At 35.3% G+C, this 24,967-nt stretch overlaps 2 long non-coding RNA genes across 2 annotated transcripts in view; one reads left to right on the top strand and one right to left on the bottom strand.

Annotated features, from left to right (window-relative positions):
* LOC134805573 (uncharacterized) overlaps positions 1-24,967 on the top strand; it is a 419,355-nt gene that overhangs the window by 217,442 nt on the left and 176,946 nt on the right. The window lies entirely within an intron of this gene.
* LOC134805566 (uncharacterized) lies at positions 22,437-23,042 on the bottom strand. The gene is made up of 2 exons (XR_010146322.1): positions 22,588-23,042; positions 22,437-22,550 (listed from the first exon to the last, which is right to left on the bottom strand). It is a non-coding gene; the product is annotated as an uncharacterized LOC134805566 (long non-coding RNA).

The following is a 24,967-nucleotide window of genomic DNA, read 5'->3' as shown; positions in this document are numbered from 1 at the left end:
TTGTATCGCAAGTGTGATGAAAAACATTGTGTGTAACTCGGGGCGCAATAATATTGCAAACTCGAGTCTATAAATCCCTCCGGCAAGCCGTCGCGATTTAACTTACTCTCGTTTGCAATATTCGCTTACGCCCCATGTTGCACAATGTACTATTATTGAAGGGTTAATTCTCATTACCTTTCCTTGAATTTGCCTGAACCCGGCTCACTCGGCGGTAGCCTTGATGAACCGAAATATACAGATTTGTCCGGGTTAAGTTGTCTTGTGTCGTTGTCGTCGTTAGGCTGGCTTGGGACCCGGACGACCAACCGGCCGAGGCTATCATTAGCCACCTGGCGATGGTGGCTTCGGTTGCTTCGGGCTCTTCGATTCTCCATTCTGTAACAAAAAAACCGGTCAAGTGCGAGTTCCGAGGATTCCATACAAACTTTCAATTTTCTCATGTAGGTACTTAACTATAATCACACAAGACTTTTGAACAGGGCCCTATTTCACCAACGTGACAAATGTCGCATTTGTCGACATCACTGTTACTGACGACACAGGCCTCCATAGGCTACGGTAACCGATTACCATCAGACGGGCGGTGAGGTTGTTTGCCACCAACATGTTAATTTAAAAAAAAACTCCACTATATCGCCAGTAAGATTATTTTGCGAAGCTAATGACAATTGTCACAAGAAATACGACAATTGTCACGAAATTCCGACACAGAACTCATTTGCTGACAAGAATTACCGCAAGTTCTTTGAAATCTTGTGACAATTGTCATCATTATCATCATAAACATCACAAGAGAAATAGCTGTTTTTTGCCGATATAATAAAGTTTTTTTAAATAATACAATGATGGTGACAAACAGGAATACGGCCCGCCCGATGGTACGCGATAACCGTAGCCCATGGATGCCTGTGACGTCAGCAACAATGAGACTTGTGAATTGTCGCACCTGTCACTTTGGTGAAATAGGGGCCAGATGTATACTAAGTGTACAGCGCCATCTATCGGCTAACTAATTTGCACGATCTGTATGTATGTTGGTTTTTCAGGGATTATTCTTTATCATGTGAACCGATTAGGTATAACAATTTTTGTTTTATTTGAAAGAAGGTGTTATTAGTGTAATCTCATAGATATTTCAAGTATAATAAACACCCGAAAATGGGCTTAAATTGCAAATTAAATTAGAAAATGTTGTTCTATAATTTAAAAAAAAGTATTTAAGATAGGGGCATGATTATATTTTTTCTGTAATATTTATAATAATAGTGTTATTTTATTATGTAAACAAAACCATAATTTTTTAAACTTTGGAGGTGGGGGGGGGGGGGGGGGTTATTTTCACATTTTCCTTCATTAGTCGATTTTTTTTCACTATAACAAATATTTTGTAATGTTTAATTTGAGCTCTTTCAAATGTGATCCACTCGACCTAGTAACTAGACTTTGAAATTTTACCCCTCTTTATAAATTAGGCATTTTCCATAACTAATAAAAATTATAAAAAAAAATTACACTTGTTATGTGTTTGGGTTTGCGCTGTTCATAACTATTCCAAATTTCAAATCCATAGCTTTAGTAGTTCTCGAGATATGTAGCAATGTGACAGACAGACAGATAGACGGACGGACAGAGTCGCACCATAAGGGTTCCTTTTATACGAGTACCTTGTTTGATACGGTATCTTAAAAATGGGACCAGTTCAATTTGTGGTGTACGTAGTATGTAATTATTTAGTACATAAGCATTGCATACAGAGTGTAACAAAAATAGTGGGGATTAGTTTAAAGGCATATTCGGTATCGTGATCTGATTAGGAAAAAGTAGAAGAAAAAATTTTGGATGGAAGGTTGGCGACCTGCCCTATAGAAAAAAAATGGCTTATTATTAACCGGGCAACTAAAATATTAAACAGGAACTTTCATTGGGCATATAATAATATAATTTTGCTGTGCATTCATATTTTAACGCCAATAAATTTATATTAGCCTCAAATAGAGATGTGCCGCGGAGAATGTTCTCGCTCTCGGAAATTCCTTCTCTTGAGAATTTCCGCACTTTCTCGGGAATGTTCTCCTAGACGAGAAAGTGCGAGAAAGTTCAATTTTTTTGTTAACATTTAAAAAAAAATACTCATAGCCTACTTTCTCATGAAATAAACAGGTACCATTATTATTTAGGTGCATGGAGAACACTTTTTCTTAAACAAATACCTATTTAAAGTTACAGTCTAGGTATTTTTGATTGTATTGATGCAACGTGCAACTCGTTCAAGATATTTACCATGTTTTCAACAACACTTAAGACAGTAATTAACATTCTTATCTTATCTTGCACGTGCAAAGCTACCTGCACCATCGGGGTGTTTTAGAATTTTTTATAACAATGTAACCCTTTGACCACACGTGTGATTTTGGGGAATAGATAAGGATAACCACCCACTCCAGCAATTTCCCCACTCTATTTATCTCATAAAAATTAGTTTACTAATTGTTTACTCAGTGTCGTCAAAGCTAATACACCGAGTAGTTGAAGTTTCGCGACAGTGTTGTTAGGTACATATTCAAAATGAAGAAAAGCAAAGTTTTTGAATATTTCAGAACTATAACGGACGATGGCCGTGTTAAATATGTGTGTTTGTTTTGCGATGCAATGTATACTTGCAAAAATGCGACGAGATTCGTGCGGCATATTGTTTTTAACTGTAGCAAATGTCCAGTCGATGTTAAACGAGATTTTGAAAAAAAGGAAGATAAAGAAACGTACCAAAACAACCACCCAGGATTCTCAGGAGGTCCCGAAAAATGTATAGAAGAGAACTGTGTTAACAATGTTAACATTGAAATGAACAACACATTCAATGAGGTAAGTTATTTTTAAGCTTTCTTGTTTTAAACTAGCTCTTTTAAAAGTTGTAGTTACGTAGTTTCGAATAATATGAAACCAAAAAAATTTAAGTCTCTTATCAATAATACCACTTGTTGTGTTGCGTTATGTAGTTATCTCTCTCTCTCTCTCATCTTATCAATAAAAATAATTCAAATTTGATTAGTCTTCGACTCTTCGTATCTACTCCTCATATAAATTTTGGGTATGATTGTATTTTGGTTGATGAAAGTTTCTAGTTGATTTTATTCCTTTTTTTAATGTGAAATGAATAATTTCCTTTGTGTATTCAAATACATGAGAGAACACATCCTGAAATAAATATTATATTTACTTATCGATTATATATATTGTTTCAGAAAGAAGCCCACAAAGCTCTAGCTAGAGCAGTTTACGTGACTGGTCAACCGCTGTCTTTATTTGAACATCCTTTGTGGAAGCACGCCCTTCAACTGTTAAGGCCAGATTTTAATCCGCCTTCTCGTAAAATTGAAGCGGCCAATGTGTTACATATAGCTGCCGATGGCTGGACAAATGTGAGGAAAGACTCCGTCCTTAATGTCATAATTTACACACCGAAACCATATTTTCATTCGTCGATTGATACCCAGAATAACCGACATACGGCAGAATATTTGAGTGAAAAGATAGGTCAAACTATGGAGGAAATCGGTTCTCAAAAGTTTCTTAGCATCATAACGGACAATGCTGCTAACATGAAGAAATGCGGAAAGTTATTGACTGAACAGTATGAAAATACTACGTGGGTTGGATGCCTTGCACACACTTTAAATTTATTAATAGGAGATGTGCTAAAAATTGACTCCATACAAGAAAGTTTCAAAGCAGTCATAGGAGTTGTAAAATCCATTTTGCATTCAAACATCTACAGTGCAGAATTTAAAAAGATAGCAGCCGAAAAATCATTGAACGTCACACTGTTGTTCCCCGTCAAGACAAGATGGGGAAGTTATTTGCATTGCTTAGAAAACTTCATGAAGTCGAAAAGTATATTGCAAGCAATGGTAGTTAATGAAGATAACCGAGACCTGCAAAAACATAAATTACATATATTAAACGAAACCACGTGGCAAAATGTCAAAAACCAAATAACCTTTTTGAAACCGATTGTCAAATGCATCATGATATTAGAGGGAGACAGCTGCTCAATTCACCTGGTGCATCGAGCTCTTACAGAAATTGAAAATGAACTGGAAAGCGACAACTCTCAAAATGTTTTTGAAGAAAGATCTTTAACAGATCTGAAAATGAAGTTTAAAGCCAGAAAAGAAAACTGCGTGAAACCTGTTCACCTTGCTGCAGTTATCCTCGATCCGAAAAATCAGGGTGCCACTCTTAATGACGACGAAAACCTAGATGGATGTTCAATGATAATGAATATTGCCCAGAATGACGCAATTCTTATTCGAGAATTATCGAACTACAAGTGCCGAACAGGTCTTTTTGAAAGGTCATTTATTTGGCAAACGGCAGTGAATGTTGAACCGATCTCTTGGTGGCAAACTTTTTTTCCCAAATCCGTTTTGGCAAAAACGGCCCAGAAAATCCTATCAGTACCTTCAACTTCAGCGTCGGTAGAAAGGTCCTTTTCTACACACGGAAACATTCACACAAAGAAAAGAAACAAGCTCAAAACTGAAAGAGCAGCTAAAATATGCTACATATCCCACAACTGGAAACTGATGAATAAACCACAGAAGATAAATCCTGGAGAGCCAGTCAGAACTCATTCAGGTAGCGATATCGCGGAGGATTTCAGTCAAAATGTCGACGACGAAGCTTCTTGGGACTTATCGTTCGAATTAGAAAATTGTGATTTTAGATCCGTGACAGACCTGGCTGAAGAAACAGGTTCCTTCGAATAGACTGATTTTTATTTCTGTTTCTATTTTAAATTACATAGATAGGTTTATATTTCTAGTTATTGCTGATTCAAATAAAATAATGAATGACCATGCTGAAACTATACTTCGTGCTAAAATTATTGTAGTACTATTTATTTGAACTGTTGATTTTGTTAAATATATATGACATTACGTCTGCTTACATTATTCCAGATTTTTGTGCCTGTAGTTGATTTTTGTGTTATATAATTGTATTTTCCTGTGTTTTTTCACTTTTTATTTTATTGTTGATTTTTTGAATACTAACTTTGATTGTTTTGTATACCTTCTGTACTTTTTGATGATTAAATTATTAAAAAATATGTATATTGAAAGTTATTTTATTAGTATAAAACACCTTCCCCCACCTTGTTATCGTATAGTATAGTTATAAAAAGTAGGGGAGAATGTTCCCGGGAATATTCTCGTGGACAAGCGGAATTTGATATGGTAACGCTCAGACTATTACTTCAAGACAAAGTTACTTTACCGGAACCAATAATACTATATACAGGCGACAATCATTTATGCAAGAAAAGTCACAAAATGTACTTAGTCAATGTGCATTCTAAATAAAACGGATGAAAGAATATGCGAGCAAGTTCTCGAGAACCTTCTCGTGAGAACGTTCTCAAGAACATGCTTGGAAATTTCTCAAGATAGTAGAGAATTTTACCCTTAGAATATGTTGTTCCCTTTTAAATGCGTGTCAATGTATTTTAAAGCCATATAAGAAGAAATACAAATAAACAAATATCAAAATATGTGCAGAATGTATGTACTTTCTCGGATATTCTCGTTGCGGAGAAGGTTCCCGAGAATGTTCTCGCTATATTCTCCCGTTCGCGAATGTTCTCGAGAACGGCCCATCTCTAGCCTCAAATATAAACATCATATTATTAAAAAAACTATCAGCAAAATCAAGCCACCCAAAAAATGTATAGGGAACTTGAAGTGATAGGTTGGCGACTAAAATAATAAGTTGGCAACTAATATTGTAAAGCTATCATAAAATTCGGTTGTCATCCAGTGGTTCAAACCTAAGTAATCATATTACATATACAGAATACCTAAAATTACCTAATGTTAAGATACCTATGTACATAAGCTCTAAATACCCCATTTTTGAATAATTTAAACATATGCATATCTAGGACATAGGTACTTCAAATTGACAAATTTCCTCAAATTAATTTAGCAATGCGCAGTGGTCAGTATACTTATAGTCGAAATTTCTAATCATGAAACACCTAATGGCCATTATACCATAAAATTATAGGTCTTTCAATTTTTAATTACTAATTTCAATAGTTACCATTGTGTTCTGCCAGAGTCAAAAGATTGGTTCGACGAAAAGCGAAGTGAGGAGGAGCGTGTTAGGTTGACCGTGTAGTGACCATATTAAATATTATAAAAGAACTTCATTTTTGAATTAATAGATAGCCGTTTTATTTTTAAAATGTGCTTCATAAAATTGTCTCCAATATAATAATTCAGTTGCCAAATAAATATTTGGTACCTGAACTCATATTGATATATTTTAAGGCTCCGTTTTTGTTGCCAATCTATTAATTTTAGTACCCATTTCAATGTTTTTAAACTACCCAAATTCGATTAATTAATTGATCGGTTAAATACGTGCCAATAAAATTCCGCACTCCGGGAGTGCCGACAGAAGTGAAAACAGTAATGACGACACAAATACATAGAAAATGACACACGTCAAAGACAAATCTTGCAAACCTCGATCTCTTTTTGTGTACGGACGAGTGACAAGTGTCACAACACGCATACTAACACATTTTCGTTGAAGTACATGTTATTGTATTCTGAGAGATGAGAAGTCGGATTTGTCGCTCGACCGATCCGCAATTTGTACTGAGCGAGCAAAATCGATAAATCCAACAATTACATGAGACTAAAATATAATAATTGTGTTTGAATGTAATTAAATGTATGATATGTAAAAAACAATATTACATGTGAAATGTAACACTCTCTTTTTGTAAATTTGATGTCCCCGACCTCTTTTTATAACAAAAAACCGAGCAAACAGGCTTTTTCGTGCAGCAGAGTTCACGCGCGCGTCTGGACTCGGTCTAGTGAAAAATCTAGTTTTATTACCCGCGCTAGATTAGATTGACGCGCTAATCTTGTACCTCGGCAGAGGGGAAATAGTGCGAATGCCGCCTCCCTTCCGTGTTGCTCGAAGGTTTACATGAAGCAATAGACGTAGCTAAGATGTGGTCAAAGTGATCTTACAACCTGTCATGACCTCGTGCAGATCATTTTCAACACCCTGTCCGGTTAGATACGCTTTTGTTGCTGACTGAACTCCCATACAAGTATAAATGCCAAATAAAGGTGTGTGGATACTTTCTCGTTGTTGCGGCATGGCTACCTTTTATTAATTCATAAGCCACCATCAAAGTACTCACAATAACGTTCGTTACGTTGCGTCCTTTGACTTGGTGTAAGATAGTTTTACAGATTTGCCGTCGAAAAGTTGCCAAAATTTCGATCTTTTTACATGATGGAATAGTGTCGGGAGCTTCTCATAATTTTGTAAAAACATGAAACAAACAAAAATAAACTTTAATGCCAAGCTTACAAATGTTTTACAAAAAAGTTTTTGTTTAAAGTAAAGGTGGCAACTAGACGACAGAGATAGCGACAGTTTCTATTATTGCCAGTTTATAGAAATAAATATCAGGGAGACCGAGCTTTGCGCGGAAACTTAAATAAAAACTCAAATATTAAACCTCCACCCACAGGACATAAACCATGCAATTGCAAAAGGTACTAACTTATCAGGAATTGTTTACTCTATTACTTCATACATGACAATGTACGCAAAGAGTATATTATAGTAAGTATATTAGGTAAAGAGAGCCCTCTTGAAGCATTTTATTGAAACTCATTTCAAACCGCTATCTCTAATTTGGATCCGAAACTAACTATGTATGTTTGCGTGCACATTTACATATGCATCCATATTGTGTACTTTCGTCCTACATAATAATATTAGGTCTACTTGGGTGGTTTTCAAGAATTTTTTTGTAACTTATAATAGTTTTTTGTTTAAAAGATATCAAACAAAATATTGACTTGAACCAACCAAGTAGGTAGACCTAATATTATCATGTAGGACGAATGTACACAATTACGACGTACGAAAGTACACAAATATACCTAATATTGTATAGAAAAGATTTAAAAGAATCAAATCAAAATAAAAAATACACTATAATTTATAATAAAGCAAGTATGCTTATTGTTTTTAATTTGGTAGGTATACAAAATAGTAAAAGACTAGGTGTAAAAACTTGCAGCTTCTGATTCTCTTCGGAATTGTTCTTACTTTTACCAGTTTTACCTTTGTTCATCTTTGTTACAAAGCTGCATGCTGCATTAGACTCATTGTCTATAACTTGTGTCTCAGTCTGACCTAGAACTTATTCATGTGCAAGTCGTTATTGCTGACTTGCCTGATTCTCAAGTTTCTCCACTGAGCGTTCCTTCTTTGATCTTAACACTCAACTGGACTTGATTTCAAGATATTCCAGAGGTGTAGAGTCTACACTGAGAAAAATAATGGCTAACAAAGTCACAAAATACGCTTTGTCATGTTTTCTTTAGTCACGGGCACAATAAGTATTGTAATTGTAAAAAAGCGAGTATATTTACTATCACAACTTTTTTGTTGTCAAATATTTATTGCAATATCAACAAGTCGTATTTTGCCACAGAATAAATATTTTTTAGATTCGTTAACTTGACAACTGTATTTTGTGATTTTATCACGTTTAACGTTAGTACGGTAACAAAGTCAACTACTTAACAAAGCGCATTTGTATCTGCATTAAATGTTTTTATTGTTAGATTGACAATGTAGAAAATGGCTTAAATGAAATAACAAAATACACGAAATGGAGGGGCGGCGGAGAATGGAAGTGTGTTGTGAATTTAACCAAATATACTCGTCCATTTGCAAATAGCCGCCGCCAGTGATGCACGGGCCACGGGTAGTGTAAATTAAATATTGTTATGTTAATGTGCTGTGTAAGTGCGAAATGTGCGTTGAGATGGATGTGTTTCTGCTAGATGCTGGGCTTGGACACCTAATCCCTAGCATGCTTGGTAAGTAACTTCTCATTGTATTTTTATTACTTAGGTAGTTATTATATTTCAATTCGGTTTTACAAGACGCTTTGCGCAGGACTTCCTAGTAAAAGCCTAATCCAAAGTTGTATGCATTCCAGACTGAATTCTTCATTAGGTTGCACATATTATTTTTAATATTAGTTCATTACCTAAATACTACACTATCCAGCTAACCACGCTACGCTATGGAGTATCACGCCATTGTTTTTCGTTGCATTGCACTTTGTATTGTAACACAAGTAGCTAGCAAGATTTTATTTATAACTAGATACCAGTTTGGCAATAAAAACGTCCTGTATAAGTAATCGAATGCATCTAAATTATAGTTTTCGTACCTTGGTAAAATAACGTAACAATGTTTTACCATTAAAAGTGATGTTGTTTGTAGAATTAGGAAGAGTATGTATGATTTCTTAACATCTAGCCATTCTAACCTATAGGTAGGTAATCAACTTACTTAATTCATAATTTCATATGTTTGTTTCAGTTGTCGATTGACTTTCAATATATGTACCCAGCAGCAAATCAAACATACGAAGAACGATTTCCTCTTATAAAGTTGAAGATTCTGAAACTACTCGCTGAAAGGGGAGAAGAAGGGCCTCTGGTAAGATCCTAAAAATGTACTTTATGTTTTTTATTTCTTCAAATAATTTCTGCATTTTTATAAGGTCAGAAGGATGCCTCATGACGACTTTATACACGCATGTAGCACGTTTCGTAAAACGGTCAGGGATTAGTAGGTATATTTAAGGTTTGTGTACAAGTACATGGTGCAAATGCCACATGGTTCAAGTTGACAAGGAATAAAAGCTTGTATCAAAAATGAAATGTTTGACAAAAAACTTATATTCATTTATTTTTCAGTGGGCGAAGAGCAAGCAAATGTGGCAACGTTATTGGGTATTGTCAATCTCATACGCCAAATGCCTACCATATGTGTACCGAAGAAAAAGGTGTGGAAATTATCCAGAGAAGAAGCAAGAAATGGTTTCCTGGCTCGTGTTGCAACAGCTTCGGGGATAGAGACGTACTGTAACCAAAGGGAAATGCTTTGCATTACCAAAGGTATTCCAAACCAACCAAATCAGCCTTTCATTATTTTATCATTCAAAAAACAATGTTCCAAATGAGTTCGAAATATGACACCGAAGGAGTTCCTTTGAGAGAGCTACTTAAATAATTAGAAGTGCCTACAAAGTAAATAAAGATAAAGTAAAAATGATACCTTGTGCAAATTGCAATCAATCTTTTTCTACTTTTAGTAAGCTGAAAAGTCATATGGCTTTTTATCATACAAGTGTGAAATCATTTTCTTGTGCAAGTACAAACTGTTTTCGGACGTTTCAGATTTTTAGTTCATTTAGAAGACATTACCTCAAATGCCATTCGGCAATACAGGGAAAAAATTAACAATAATGATTTTCCCTTAAAAGAAAATGTTGTACCTAGTTCAATGAACACAGATAATTAGACCATATCTTTAGATGATAGTTTGGCCCAATTAGTTTCTTGCCTTTATGCCAATCCTCAAGTTCCACAGAGCGTTGTTGGTACAGTTTTGATTGTATAATTCTCTTTTGCCTCTTTTGGATAAGCCTTGTAAAAGTTAGCCTTTAAATTGTATTTAAGAGCCATTTAACGTGTCCATATGCACTATTAAAAAAGGGGGCCACTATGTACCTTATTTTGTATTTAAGGACCCTTTGAATGCATCTAATTACTGTTGGCCCAGTATATGCTTAGTCCTATATTTATCATAATATAAGTGTAAATATGTAGTTCCTCATCTCGCTGCTAGAATGTTATGTGTGTAATCTTGTCAGCACTGTAATGATTATTATTATCGTCTGTCTATCAATGTTAGTTTAGTATCTATTATCCTGTTATACCTCAATCCGATGACAATGCCACTTAAATATCCTAGGTTTACAAATCATAGTGGGAATTGTCTCGGATGTAGGTTGCACCTACTAATGTACAAATCTATGTCCTCTTTTGTATTATATATCTGCCTATGTCTGTTTTTTTCCCCAATAAAGAAAATAAAATAAAATAAAATGGTTTTTACGTTGCTGGATTCGTCAAACTAGCGGTCCAAAGTTAAAATGGCAGTTTTATTTTTGAGTTCATCGATTGACGAGCAACGTTAAAACTAGCACGCCACGGCACGGTACTGTGAGTGTTGCGTGTCGTGCCGTGGACAATAAACATTAAACTTTAACGGGTAGCTGCAATTTCTTTGACTACCCCGAACATTTTTATAAACTAATTTCGGGTAGTTTAGTGGTGTTTTATTAATATCTCTGTTGACATTTGTTGGGACGTCAGTCTTTCCGTGACCACAGCTGGTGCAACTCAGCTGAAACGTCAGAATTAAAGGTAAAATGAAATTATATCGCGGTAGACCCGTTTGTGTAATTACACAATTTTGTAGTTGCACAATAAAATAATTAAGAATATTCATTTATTTCATTAATATTAATTTAATACAACATAACACAGTTTGTAATAAATTTAAACACTCGATATTCATTATAAAATAAACGAAAATTTATTACTTTTTTGTTTTATTCTTTCACTGACACTTAGGTACCTATTCCCTAAATATTTTCAGGTCACTGTTTTGCTAACGTTAAACGCTGTTGCTTGGTGCAATGATCCTAAGTATCGCAACTGAAATATGTTTTATTTCTGCATCATTTTTGTCGTCTTAATGGTTCGCACTTGCTCGCTTTGTTTGGTCATGGTTGGCACTGTTTTCTTTTTTTCTGTTTCAACATAACATTAACATAATGTTATTCATACAACATTGGTTCCACCTTTCAGAATGTCAACGGCCTTGACCCACGTTTTTCGACATTTTATTTGGTATCTCACGAAAAATATGCAATTTACAGCCATTTAATTTTTGCATAATTTTCTAAGTGCGAGATATAAATTAAAATGTCGAAAATCGAAGTTGAAGGTCGTTATTAGTAAAAGATTGATCCAATGGCGTATGAATAACAATAAATGGTAATAGGTAGGGTAAATCGCCAGTTACTAGTCACCCTTCAATAACTGGCCACGCTATACTAAAATGAATTCTATACTATAATGAATTCTGTTTGTAGGTAAACAGAGTTCATTTTTAGTATGAGGTGGCCAGGTATTGGACAGTGGCCAGTAACTGGCGATTTACCCTATATTGAAACAGAAAAACCAAATGGTTAGCACAACAAAGTGATTTAGCCATTCCGACTATAAAGAATTGATGCCAAAACAAAGCATGTTGCTATTGCGACTACGTAAGATTTGGTTAGATTAACAACGTTAGCAGAATAGTAACCAGAAAGAATTGATACCAAAACAAAGCAGATAGCTATTATAACAACGTTGATTTGGTTAGATTAACAACGTTGATTTGGTTAGGTTAACAACGTTAGCAGAATAGTAACCAGAAAGAATTGATACCATAACAAAGCACATGGCTTTATAACAACGTTGATTTGGTTAGGTTAACAACGTTAGCAGAATAATAACCAGAAAGAATTGATACCATAACAAAGCACATAGCTATTGTAACAACATTGATTTGGTTAGGTTAACAACAATTATTACAAGAACAAAATGTAAACAAATGCAATTACAAAGTTGTTTTGTCATTGGTACAAAGCAACTTTGTCTAGGTAGCAACATAAACCAGAACGTGCTAGGTTAAACGTTGTCATTAGCACAAAATTAATATTGTTGTAACGACAACATATAAAGCATTGTAATAATTACAAAGTGAAAATGTTATTTATAAAACGTTGTTCTTAAAACAATAAGAGTTTGACAACAAAAAAGATGTACTTCTAACAAAGCCCCATAGACGGCTCTATAGCGTTTAAGTTTTATTGTTACGCCCAACAACATTTTTCTCTCAGTGTAAGTAGGATCTTGCAATTCCCGGTAATTTTATGCCTCGCTCTGTAGTTCGCTAGCTATCTTATTCTTTAAAATAAACACATGAGTAATTATGTCGTGATTCGGGTCCTTCTTGTAGTTGATGAATTTCAGGCATAGTCGTGTGTAGGTATGGTCGTACGCACGTATCTTTATAGATGCACTCTATCTCGTCTTACTTAGCGGAATGAAATTGCACAAATCTTTGCAGAGTGTCATCGGACATGTTTGTCGTAGGTAAACAAAATTAAACAGTTTTAAAGGTCTTTATCATAGCTAGCCTTTTCATCGCTGGTTGCAATGAGCGCCAAGGATGGTATTTTCTTCTTACCTTCGAGAATATCTTAAACTCCCGGCATTGCCTTGAGTACTGCTAAAATTTTGAACCTCCAGGTTTTGTAACATTCGAACTATTGGGATTCTAATTTCCCTATCTAGACACGCGGTAGCGGTAGCGTGTCCAGCCAAGTTCAAAGAAAAAGGAATTGGCGACGCAGCAACCGTGTGTAATATTACACGAACTATTCCGAGCTACTTTTGACCCCTTCACAACGTGAAACCTACATAACCTACACACACGAAATTTAGACTTTAATTTCATAAACGTATCTCAAACAGTTATTAATAAATTAACGTTTAAAACCCGGCGTTTTTGTGACTGACTGACATATAGATCAAAAACCTAACCCACTTCCAGATGACCTAGTCACCAGATACTTGAAATTTGGCATTAGGTGTAGGTATATAGAGGGAAAAATCTGAAAACTGGAAATTATTGATATTTCGATGGAAAAAAAACATATAATGATAATTATTAGATTAATTAAGAATTATAGGCCAAAAACCTAACCCACTTCTACCTAGATCACTTAGAAACTTGATATTTGGCATCAAGGTAGACTAAGTATTAGGTGTATATATAGGCAAAATGCAGAAAACTGGAAAAATATTGATCTGTGACTCTGATATATGACTGGAAAAATATATATATATATATATATATATATAAATACTTATACACATAGAACACATCCATAACTCAGGAACAAATATCTGTAATGAACACGCAAATAGATGCCCTTACCAGGATTCGAACCCGGGACCCGGGACATCCTGCTTCGTAGGCATGGTCACTACTGACTAGGCTAGGAGGCCGTTTGCCATGTAACAACATTATGAATAAAGAAAGGTCTTGACATACGAGGCATAGCATATGCAACCTTCTTAATGTTGTATTCATGCCTTTAAATTGTATCAATTTTATAGTGACATCCGGTGACGTAGTTTGCATAATAGTAAGTCAACTTTACGCAAACTGGATGCCATTAATATAATCGCTTCCATCTTTACTAATGTTAACCATATTTTTAAGTGCCCAACCACCGCCCCCCCACCCCCCTACGTCAAGTCGCAAAAGGAAAAAAAATTGTATGGGCGGTACCCTAAAAACATGTTTTTTTTATAATTTTTCATACTAAAAGTTCTCATACTAATTAACTAAAGAACTTGTGCACAAACTCAAAGTGTTTCAAAGATCAGCCGAAAGAAGTATGCTAAATCTTAAGTTAGTCGTCGCACAAAGATAATAGATGCAGTGGAAATGGCCTGCAGAATCTGCAGGCAGTGCATAGGCTGGGCACACGGCGCGCACTAATGACAGACGATGGAGCGAGAAAATTCTGCACTGGTACCCGCGCGGCGCCACGCGGCACGCGCACCGCCCGCGACGACGCTGGCGAGACGACATCGTCGCCGAGGCGGGCATCATAGTGTAGTAAATAAAGGTAGTGGACCCCGCAGTAATTCCTCAGCCAGAAAAAACTTTACAGTATGATAAAGTATCAATAAATAAAAAGTATTGTATAAATTTCCAAAGAATAATAATAATAGAATTAAAGTAAATACCTAAAGTCTTAAATCGTTAATATCTTTTTACGGAAAAATGCTCCGTTCAAACTTTCTTCACCAGACATCTTCATGTAACGTATTCCAACAATATATGAAATATCAAAAAAATATCCCAGCAGAAATACCAGTATTAATAAAATAAAATTTTTTGGCGTGTCTTGGACCGGAAAATTGCTCAGTCTAATTTTTTCACTGGAATGCCATTTTATTGCCGTTTTATACCTACAAAATGAAAATCTAAAAATTTTCCACTCTCAGTTTTGAATAGTTCTATAATACATACATTTCGATACGCATTTTTTTTGGATTTTTTTACCCACTGCGCCAAATTATATTCTAAGATCATATAAGAAGAAAAAAATGACAGAGAAATTTTCCGATGAAAATGAGCGTCAAAAAAGGAAGTATTATAAAAAAATATTCTCATGTTTGACAAAACTTTTAGATTTTTTTCTAGTATCACATACTGATACAAATAACTTATTTTGTAAAATAATTTTGGACTGAGGAATTACTCGTTTCAATATATAATCAGATTTGTGTTTTTACCTAACTTAGGAGTGTTTTTTTTTGGATATTTATAATGTTAGTCTCGGCTCATACTATACAATAACCAAGCTAAATTTCATCGACTGAGAAATTAATGCATGGGTCTCCATACAACAACTTGCTTCATTTACTACACTATCACCTGGACTCGAGTAGCCGCCGACAGGAACGAGTGGAACAGGAGGGAGGAGGCCTATGTCCAAAAATGGACAGCCCAGTAGATATAAGAAAATTATTATAAGTAATAAATAAATACTAAAAGTTAAAATTATCATAAATATTTTATAGGTAAGTAAATTAGTTTCTAATGATACATATAACTAGAAATAATGAATGCTATAAATATTGTACTAATACTAAACTTCCATCTAATTAATGATACGTTAGTTAATGATGCATTATGGTATTATTTTAATGTAATTAATATATTTATGCATGGAATGTAATCTTATTATGATGTAATTTATTGGAAATAAAAGGCTAAATAATAAAAATATTATAATTGTTATACTAAAAGTGTCGGGCGTAGCCCGACGTAGGTACCCACGTGACACGCTGTACGATTACAAATAAAAAGTATAAAAACATTTTTTTATTAGCGGTTTGGTTTAACAATATAAAACAATGTCATTCATCGGCAGGTAATCTCTCAAGTGGATTAGGACATTTTAAGACCGTACGACTTACATGGTATAACGAAACAAGAGCAAATGTAAACCGAGCTTTCTTGTCAACTCAGAGCTACGAATGTGGGTGCACCAAATGTGGCCTATTTGATAAGAAATCTGTTTTAACTGTGTCGCTCAACATCAAACTCGGGTAAATTCATTCGACCCTCTCAGCAAATATCTACCCTGTTACCTTTTCTTAATACCACAATCGCATAAACTGACAGATGGATTTCCCCTAGTTTGAAGTTAAGTGACTCAAGTAATAATGTTGAAAGATGTGACTATTTATATTATATGTTTAAAATAAAAATCAATATTGATGTATTTGATAGTTTTTCAATATAATAGAAAACGATCGTTTGTGTAAATATGTACAAGTAGGTATTCCGACGCGACACTAACTCGACACGATATATATGTCAGCAGTACAAGCAGCAACACTCCTAGCTGTGCGCCGGCGCCGGTGGACCTCATCTATTACAAGAGGCATAAGGACCACCCATGTACAGTTAACAGTGTGCGCGATGGTACATTGCTGGGGCGATTCATTATGTTAGAAAATAACTAGAATTTAATTGAAACCTTTTGGACTCGATTATATACTGAGTAGTTAAAGGGTCTATGTTTTAATTTATTGCTCCTATTGCCGGCCACAGCGGCGCCACAGTCTGTATAAACTCTCACAAAAACCAAACATCCATATGTTCGTAAGTGATACTTTTATATATTGTAAATGAATAGGTAAACTACTTAGTTAATTTGATATCAAAGTACAAAAAAATAATTTGTAAACATTTTTCAATGTTGTTTCCATTGGAGACAAACGATCAGTGGGTAATGTTTAGTAGTGACATACATTCCATTATTTTTAAGTCTTCATATAATCATTATCCGATTTGTTATATTTATTCCCACCACGACTCTGCCCAAATTTAGTCACTAAAGCAAAAACGCCGCACATCTATCGTTAAAATGTACCTTAAAATTGCATGGGAAAGTGAGTGCGTCAGACGTCAGGCATATTTAATTAATGGACGCCCCCTGACATGATTGAAGTTTGTCGGTACCGGTAATAATACCTTCAGCCTTTAAAACGAATCGGTAGCGATATATTAAAATACCGGTACTAGGGTGGTTCAAAAAACTATTTTTTTTATTTTCCAACGGGGCACCCCCTTATTTTGTAACACTTATAATGCTGATAAAATACACCAAGTTTCGTAATTTTATCTCAACTACAAGGGGGTGCTCAACCACTTTGAAAATTTTGTATGTTGTATGAAAACCAAAAAAACAAGTATTTGTTATTCAGAAATTTATTTAAGTATCTGTTTTCACATTATTTGCACATGTGATTTATAAGTTTTTAAGTAGAAAAACATTTTTATTTCTATTTTTTATAATTTTTCAAAAGTAAGATTTTTAGAATTTCACCTAAAAAAATCATAACAAATAGAAATAAAATGGTTTTTCACCAAATAACTTTTAAATCACACTTTCATATAATGTGAAAACTACTACTTACTTAAAACTCAAAAAAATAATAACTTGATTTTTTTGGACTTCATACAACTTTGAAAAATTTCAAAGTGTTTGAGCACCCCCTTTTAGTTGAGATAAGATTACAAATCTTGGCATGTTTAGTCAACATAACAAGTGTAACAAAATGAGAGGGTGCCGCTTCTTCCAGCTAGAGTTTGAATTTTTCCCATACAAGCGTGAACCACCCTAACCGGTACCGTAACGTAATCAGTCCCCGGCCCGGGGCGTGCGTCGCGTCGGTTGCTCGGACAACCAATTATTTACAAAACTTACCAATCAATCAGTGCATTAGGAACAAACAACCAGAAAAAGTTAGACCTCCAAAAACATGTACGTAATACTAAGCTTGGAGTTGCTTATACTGGACACTCGTACACGATGAGCGCAAAACGTTTTGCAAAGAACTCAGGTTCTACAAAATTGAATTTCCACTACCTTTCCATCGTCGTATTTTTATTAAACGTTTAACTTACAAACATGAACTCCTGGGGAAAATAAGGTTTCCTGGAAGGCAAGGAAGGGTAGCTTTCATTTTACTATTTTGCGCAATCGAAATTAATATAGAACCTAATATCGGGGTGGAAATGATTTTTATTTTTTACTGTTCACAGCCAACAGACTCGCACGACGGTATATGTGCCGACTAATATTCTACGAGTACGTATTAGGTAAGGTTGATGAAATATAAAGTGAACCAATCTCTCGAACAAGTTTGAAGAAAATCGGCTCACTTTACTTTCGTCAACTTTACATTCGATTTAATTCTTGTACATAAGTATTACCAAAGTCCACATACATGTAATACTTTGTAAAATAAGGATCAGACATCGGATTTTAGCGGGAAAAAAATAATGACAGAAAAAGTTACTTAGGACTTAAATTATCGATTCTTTTCCCATACTAGTAATAATCTTATACCTTTAAGCGAGCAATTCTCTATTCCCTTACCGGGGATTGGAACTCGGGACCACCGGCTTCGCAGGCAGGGTCACTACCCACTAAGCCACACCGGTTGTTAAATGTCTAGTCTAGTGGTCTAGGGATCGTTTCAAGTGCGGATATATTTGTAAGTATTATTTTGGAGACGATAATTTATAAAGTTTACATAAATCATATTTAAATGACCGCCAAGTTATAAGTACCAGGTATAAAATATCCTTTTAAAAGAAAGAAGAAGAGATTTGTGCTAAGTATTTGTTATTAAGTACTTAATTTAATTTTTATAGTGTCAAGGAAATTATATTTTTACAAAGATAGATAGATAAAAGATTAATTCAATAGCTTATTGATACAGGAACTCCCCTACCTAATATCATTACATTTTGCCTCCTAAAACCCACTGTCTAATCATTGTCAACAGAGGTAGGTAACAGCTGGGTGTCACCTATTGGGCATTACCTATCATGTCGAGCACGAGGACTATTAGAGTTAGACCAAGAAAAGTCTGTATCGACTTTGATAACCCACGCAGTGCAAGCTGTGCAAGTGTTATTTTAAACGTCAAACTTCTGTGAAATTGTGACGTATAACTAACACTTGCACTGCGTGGGCTATCAAAATCGCTGTAGACTTTTCTTGGTCTAACTGTAAGTACCTCGTTGCTTTACGTCAAATAATTAAAAGTTCTTTCACAAATAAAATCCTTTGCAACTGCATTTATTTGCGTCTTTGAATAACGAGAGAGAGCATATTAAGATGAATGAAAGACTGAAGGGTGAGTAATAGGAGTAAATACTTGTTCCGTAAATTCAATTAAACTGCGGGGCTAAAATGGTCGCGTTTTATCGTCTGTCATGGTGACCGTCGCATTCTAACTAACGAGTACGTAACTGCGGGAGTGACGCATATGACATGACACGATCCTTTCTATCATTATAATTAGGTATCAGTTAGCTTAGCTGTTATTCGCGCATTCATTTCGCTCTGACTTGTCCGTACTCTGTACCTACTTATTGTATTAGTGCGAGCGAGACGACCGCGCGAAAAGACAAGACAGCTTTCACATCACCTATGAGGAAATTATTGTTTCAAAATATTATTAAAGCTAAAAAAAATTGTATGCAGACAAGTAGAGGAAGGCGGGTTAAAGGACGACTCACGTCACGTTAAACCGGGCAGGGTCCGGGCCGGAGCTTCCGGAGCTTACATTTCTATGACATGACAGATGTTTGACGTGATGCTTTCCATAGAAAACGAAGCGCCGGAAGCTCCGGGTCGGACACGGCCCGGTCTACGTGAGTCATCCTTAATTAAGAATTGCCTACCTAATTACCTATTATATGCATGTACCTGCAATAATATTATGTTATTCTTTGAAGGCAGCAAAAATATGTGACATGCTCTTATGGGTCTACAAATAAGATCGTGACAGATATTTTCCGGCCTTTTGCGGCCTTCGTTGTGTAAGTAACATATTATTGCAGGTGACTGTACATTTGAAATAATTATTTTTTATTTAGTTTCAACGAAAGTTTCAAGTTTATTACGAAAATACTGGATGGATTATATAACATTCGATAAGTACATAAGTATACATAGACATAACTAGGCCGCAGCAGTATTGGCCTGTAAGCTTCATCTCGGTCTCCAAAGCCGCAAAAACTCGCTAGTACTTAGTGCTGGTCTAGCCGTTATTTATTCTTGAAGATTCTTGAAGATTCTTGAAGATTTCCAGAGAACAGAACGCGTACACGCATTATATTTACATATAGACGGAACGCATTATACATATAGGCAATATTTTAAGATAAAAGTTCTCTAATATTCAATAATATTACAAAAATCATTGACGTGCAGAAGTCATAAACGTTTTTAACCCTTAAACAGGCCTGACGCATTTTTTACTTTTGATTACTGATTCTGGTAGGCTTTAAAAGAAAAGTAATTTCTGGATTTTTTTTTACTACCCCTAATTCAATAAAAAAACCCGGTGGTTTTTATATGTCCACTGCCCGTTACCAATGGTGCTACGTGGTCCTTATATGGCCACTGCCTTATTAGCCATACAGAGTAGTTTTAAGGGTAAGTCATGTGCACATCACATTTACACTTGCGTCACAAAATGCACAAACTGCCAGCACTTGCTTGGCTCGCGTGGATGTCGTGGCTCGTAAGAATGACCGTTGAATAAATATTTAATTTAAAAACCAAAGGATAATATATAACTTTAGTACTATGAGGGTTCATTCATACTAACAAATCTTACCCTTAAATTTCATGTAAACTCCCTGCAGGGCAGTGGCCATATATAAACCACTTTAACGTGCCCCAAACTCATATGGCAGAGGATTCATACAAGCCACAAACATTTAGAGCGAATATTTTATTATAAAACAATAACTAAGGTAAATTTAGCCTTACTGCACATCTATTATCTAATAATCTACCAAAAACATACAGCACAAAATACTTACAGTACCTATTCTTTTTCGGCGTAGCGAACTTTTTTAGCGGGAGAAACGTACAAAAACGGCCATTTGTACAACTAAAAAGTCAAATATTTTTTTTTGTCATCCCCCATTTTTTTACGTTCGGAAATCACCCACTTTTAGTCTTACTAATTATGGAGCTTTTTTGCCGCAACGCTGCATTTTGAGGTGGAAGCAAGCCACTTTGCACGATGATAGTGGAGACCAAATAAAACGATTTTTTTCGAAGCACCCGTAATTTCATCCCTTAGGAGCCGAGAAAAAGCGAGGTCTGTTAAAAACAGGAAAAAAAATCTACAAGTTTCACGGATCATCCGTCTAAGATAAATTTGATGTCAATCGAAAGAAAATAACTTTGCTCGATGTAAAAAAAATATACACAAAATTATATTAAATAAATATAGTGTTAGTGTAAAATTATAAAATAAAACCTTTGACGTTTTATTTTTCAAATAGTGTCGTCCACGTTGAAAACTGTCTGCAAATAAGTACTTAGTAATAAAGTCAAACATATTTCTTATCAGAAACTGAAAACCGCATCAAAATCGGTTAAGTAGTTTATAAGATTTATCTTCCAGAAATTGGCCTAGTTTTATTGACATTACGATTTATAATTAGTGACTACTTTTAAGTACTGTCTTAAGTTCTGACTATGTTGTGCTTTTCTTATTAATATAAAACACACCTTTATCTATGTATTATATAAACATGTATACATTTATCTTCAAATTCATTAAACAAATGATGAGGTATTGTGTTTAGATAGTTAGTGGGCTAGTACTTTAATCTCTACCGAATATTGGGCAAATCAAAGTTGTAAAGTTAGTAGGTACGTATAATAACTTATATATTTTTTTTAATTACTTTTTCAATATAAAGTATATTTATCTGTAAAAAAGATAAATAAATAAATAAAAATAAAATAAATATTATAGGGACATTCTTACACAAATTGACTAAGTCCCACGGTAAGCTCAAGAAAGCTTGTGTTGTGGGTACTCAGACAACGATATATATAATATATAAATACTTAAATACATAGAAAACAACCATGACTCAGGGACAAATATCTGTATCATCATACAAATAAATGCCCTTACCAGGATTCGAAGCCGGGACCATCGGCTTCATAGGCAGGGTCACTACCCACTAGGCCACACCGGTCGTCAAGATCTGCATTTTATTCTCTTTTTTATTTCATTTAGCCAGTATGAATGAAGCTGAAGATTAATAATCTTTTTCTTGTTAATATATAATATCATCATATCAGCCTTTAATCGCCTACTGCTGAGCATAGGCCTTTCTTCGAGTACGCCACTTATCCTGGTCCTGAGCCAATCTCATCCAGAAGTGACGCGCAATCTCCGGAATGTCGTCCACCCAACGAGCCAACACACGCCAGGCACTTCTTTCGTCTGAAAGCGGCCACCATTCCGTTAACATTTTGGCCCACCTGCCATCACTCTGCCTGGCAACATGTCCCGCCCAGCTCCATTTAAGTTTGGTGATGACGTATCCGACGTCTTGCATCTTGGTGCGGCGTCGGATCTCGACATTCCTCACTCGGTCTTGAAGTTTGATGCCGAGCATGGCGCGCTCCATGACTCTCTGTGCCACTCGGATTTTATACACAGCCTCTTTAGTGAGCGTTCATGTCTCGGCACCGTAGGTCATGGTAGGTAGGACACATTGGTTAAAGAGGCGAGTTTTCAGGCATTGTGGAATGTTAACGGGTTTGAGGATGTCCGCTAGTTTATTAAATGCCGCCCAACCCAGCTGGATTCTCCTGGAGATTTCCTTCTGGTGATGTGTTTTGTCAAATGGTAGAATATATCCAAGATATACGTATTGCTCGACCACCTCCTGTCTTTCGTTCCCAACCGTAATGGTTGGAATCGATTTACTAGATATGTTCGTCATAACTTTAGTCTTGGACGTATTCAGCTTAAGATCTATTCAAAGAAGCATGGCTTTCAACCATGCCTTGAAGATCTTCCAGGGACTCGGCAAATAAAAAAGGCGGCAGGTGCGACAAGAAGACACCATAGATATTGATACCAGTTCTGTCCCATGCAAGCGTTTTTATGACGTCGTCTAGCACTGCCGTAAAAAACTTGGGTGAAATGGTATCCCCTTTCGATAGATATTGGGTTACTGAGTTTGTAAAGTCAAACTTTGCATTGTTGCCGAGGTGTATAGCTTTTAGAGCAGATCCACGTAGCGATTGTCGATTGAGCAGCGATGAAGAGAGTCAAACACCGCCCAATGCTCGATACTGTCGAATTATTTTTCGTAATCTACGAAGGCCATGCACAGGGTCCGGTTGTACTCGTGACTTTTCTCCATTAACTGCTTTACCGCATGTATATGGTCGATTGTAGAGAATCCACTCCGGAAACCAGCCTGCTCGGGAGGTTGGCATTCATCGAGGATACAAGTTAGGCGGTTGCATAAAATTTTTGCAAAGAGTTTGTACGTATGGGAAAGGAGGCTTATGGGGCGAAAATTACTCGGCTTCGATATGTCTCCTTTTTTATGTAAGATGGTGACTATAGCAGTTTTCCATATATAAATATATAATATACATATCCCTAATGTAGATAAATTAAGTACCTTCTAATTTACTATGACTTACACGCCTTTTGGACTATATAAGACGAAAAATCCCATATAAATAAAACTAAGCCAACTTCTGAAACTTGTATCTCAAAAACTGCCGAACCGATTTTGATGCGGTTTTCGTCATTTAGTAAGAAATATATTTGACTTTAACTAAAAGTACTTATTTTCTGACATTCTTCAAAGTCGAGGACATTATTTGCAAGAATAAAGCGCAAAAGAGAAAAAAATGGTTTTTAATAATTTCACACTAATATTGTTTGAAAAGATTTTGTATTTATTTTTTTTAAGTTAAAAAAAGTGAGTGTCTTTCAAATGATGTAATTTTTTTCAATATTTGTTGTTCCCGGAAACTTGTCGAATTTTTTTCTTTTTCCTAGTAGACCTCGCTAAATCTCGGCTCCTAAGGGGTGAATTTTTGGGTGCTTCGGAAAAAATCGCTTACTTTGGTGTCTACTATCGCCATGCAAAGCGGCTTGCTTCCACTCTCAAGTGCAGCTTTGTTTTCATAATACGTATGACTGTTTATAGGCTTTACGGCAATGACATTTTGCGGTCGTTGTATTTACTCTGCTCGTCAAAAAAAAAACATTTTTTATGTGGTACTTATAGATACACAACCTGTTGAATGGTTAAAACGACGCAAGATTAATACCAGCATAATGAAATTTTACCCCAATCATTAAAGATGAGTCTTTAAACTTTTTTAATTTTAAGCGGGTTTTGAAGGAACATATTACTTAAATTCGACTTTAATCATATTGTAATAAGATATTGTTATACTTGACAAAAGCAGCTGTCATTAGCGTCAAAGCAGCTATACGTCGGCTTTGATCAAAACCCAGCGGGCATCTGATCAAAGAAGAATTTTGAGTGATGTCGTCAATGTATGGAAATTGAACGAAAGTTTAAATTTGAAATTGGATTTCTGTGTTGTCTTTGTGAGTAATAGTAGATTGTTAACCAAGGGCTGAAAGTCACCCATTTCTGACGAGATAGTTTGGCGCTCGAACGAAGTGAGAGCGCCAATAATTCGAGTCAGAAATGGGTGACTTTCAGCCGAGTTAAACACTCTACTTTTCATATCGAATACGAGGAAAGTAAAAAAAAACACAGACGGAAAATGTAACAATATGTTTATTCAAAGTATACAATTTCTTGAAATTAATGGAAAAATTAGAACAATTTGCGAATGTAAATGTAACATTTTTGCCTGGAATATTCACATTAGATATAGTTTGTGAAATTTGACTTTCATTTTGAGGTATATCAGTAAACGTCGGAGAAGGCATTCTTATGTTGGTCATTGACGCTCGTAGATTGTCTTTTACTGGGTTCAAGATCTCTTCTTGACTTATATATTCGT

Source organism: Cydia splendana, unplaced genomic scaffold, assembly GCF_910591565.1.
Source record: "Cydia splendana unplaced genomic scaffold, ilCydSple1.2 scaffold_42_ctg1, whole genome shotgun sequence".
NCBI classification, from domain to species: domain Eukaryota; kingdom Metazoa; phylum Arthropoda; class Insecta; order Lepidoptera; family Tortricidae; genus Cydia; species Cydia splendana.
This window is presented reverse-complemented; position numbering and strand designations above follow the sequence as displayed.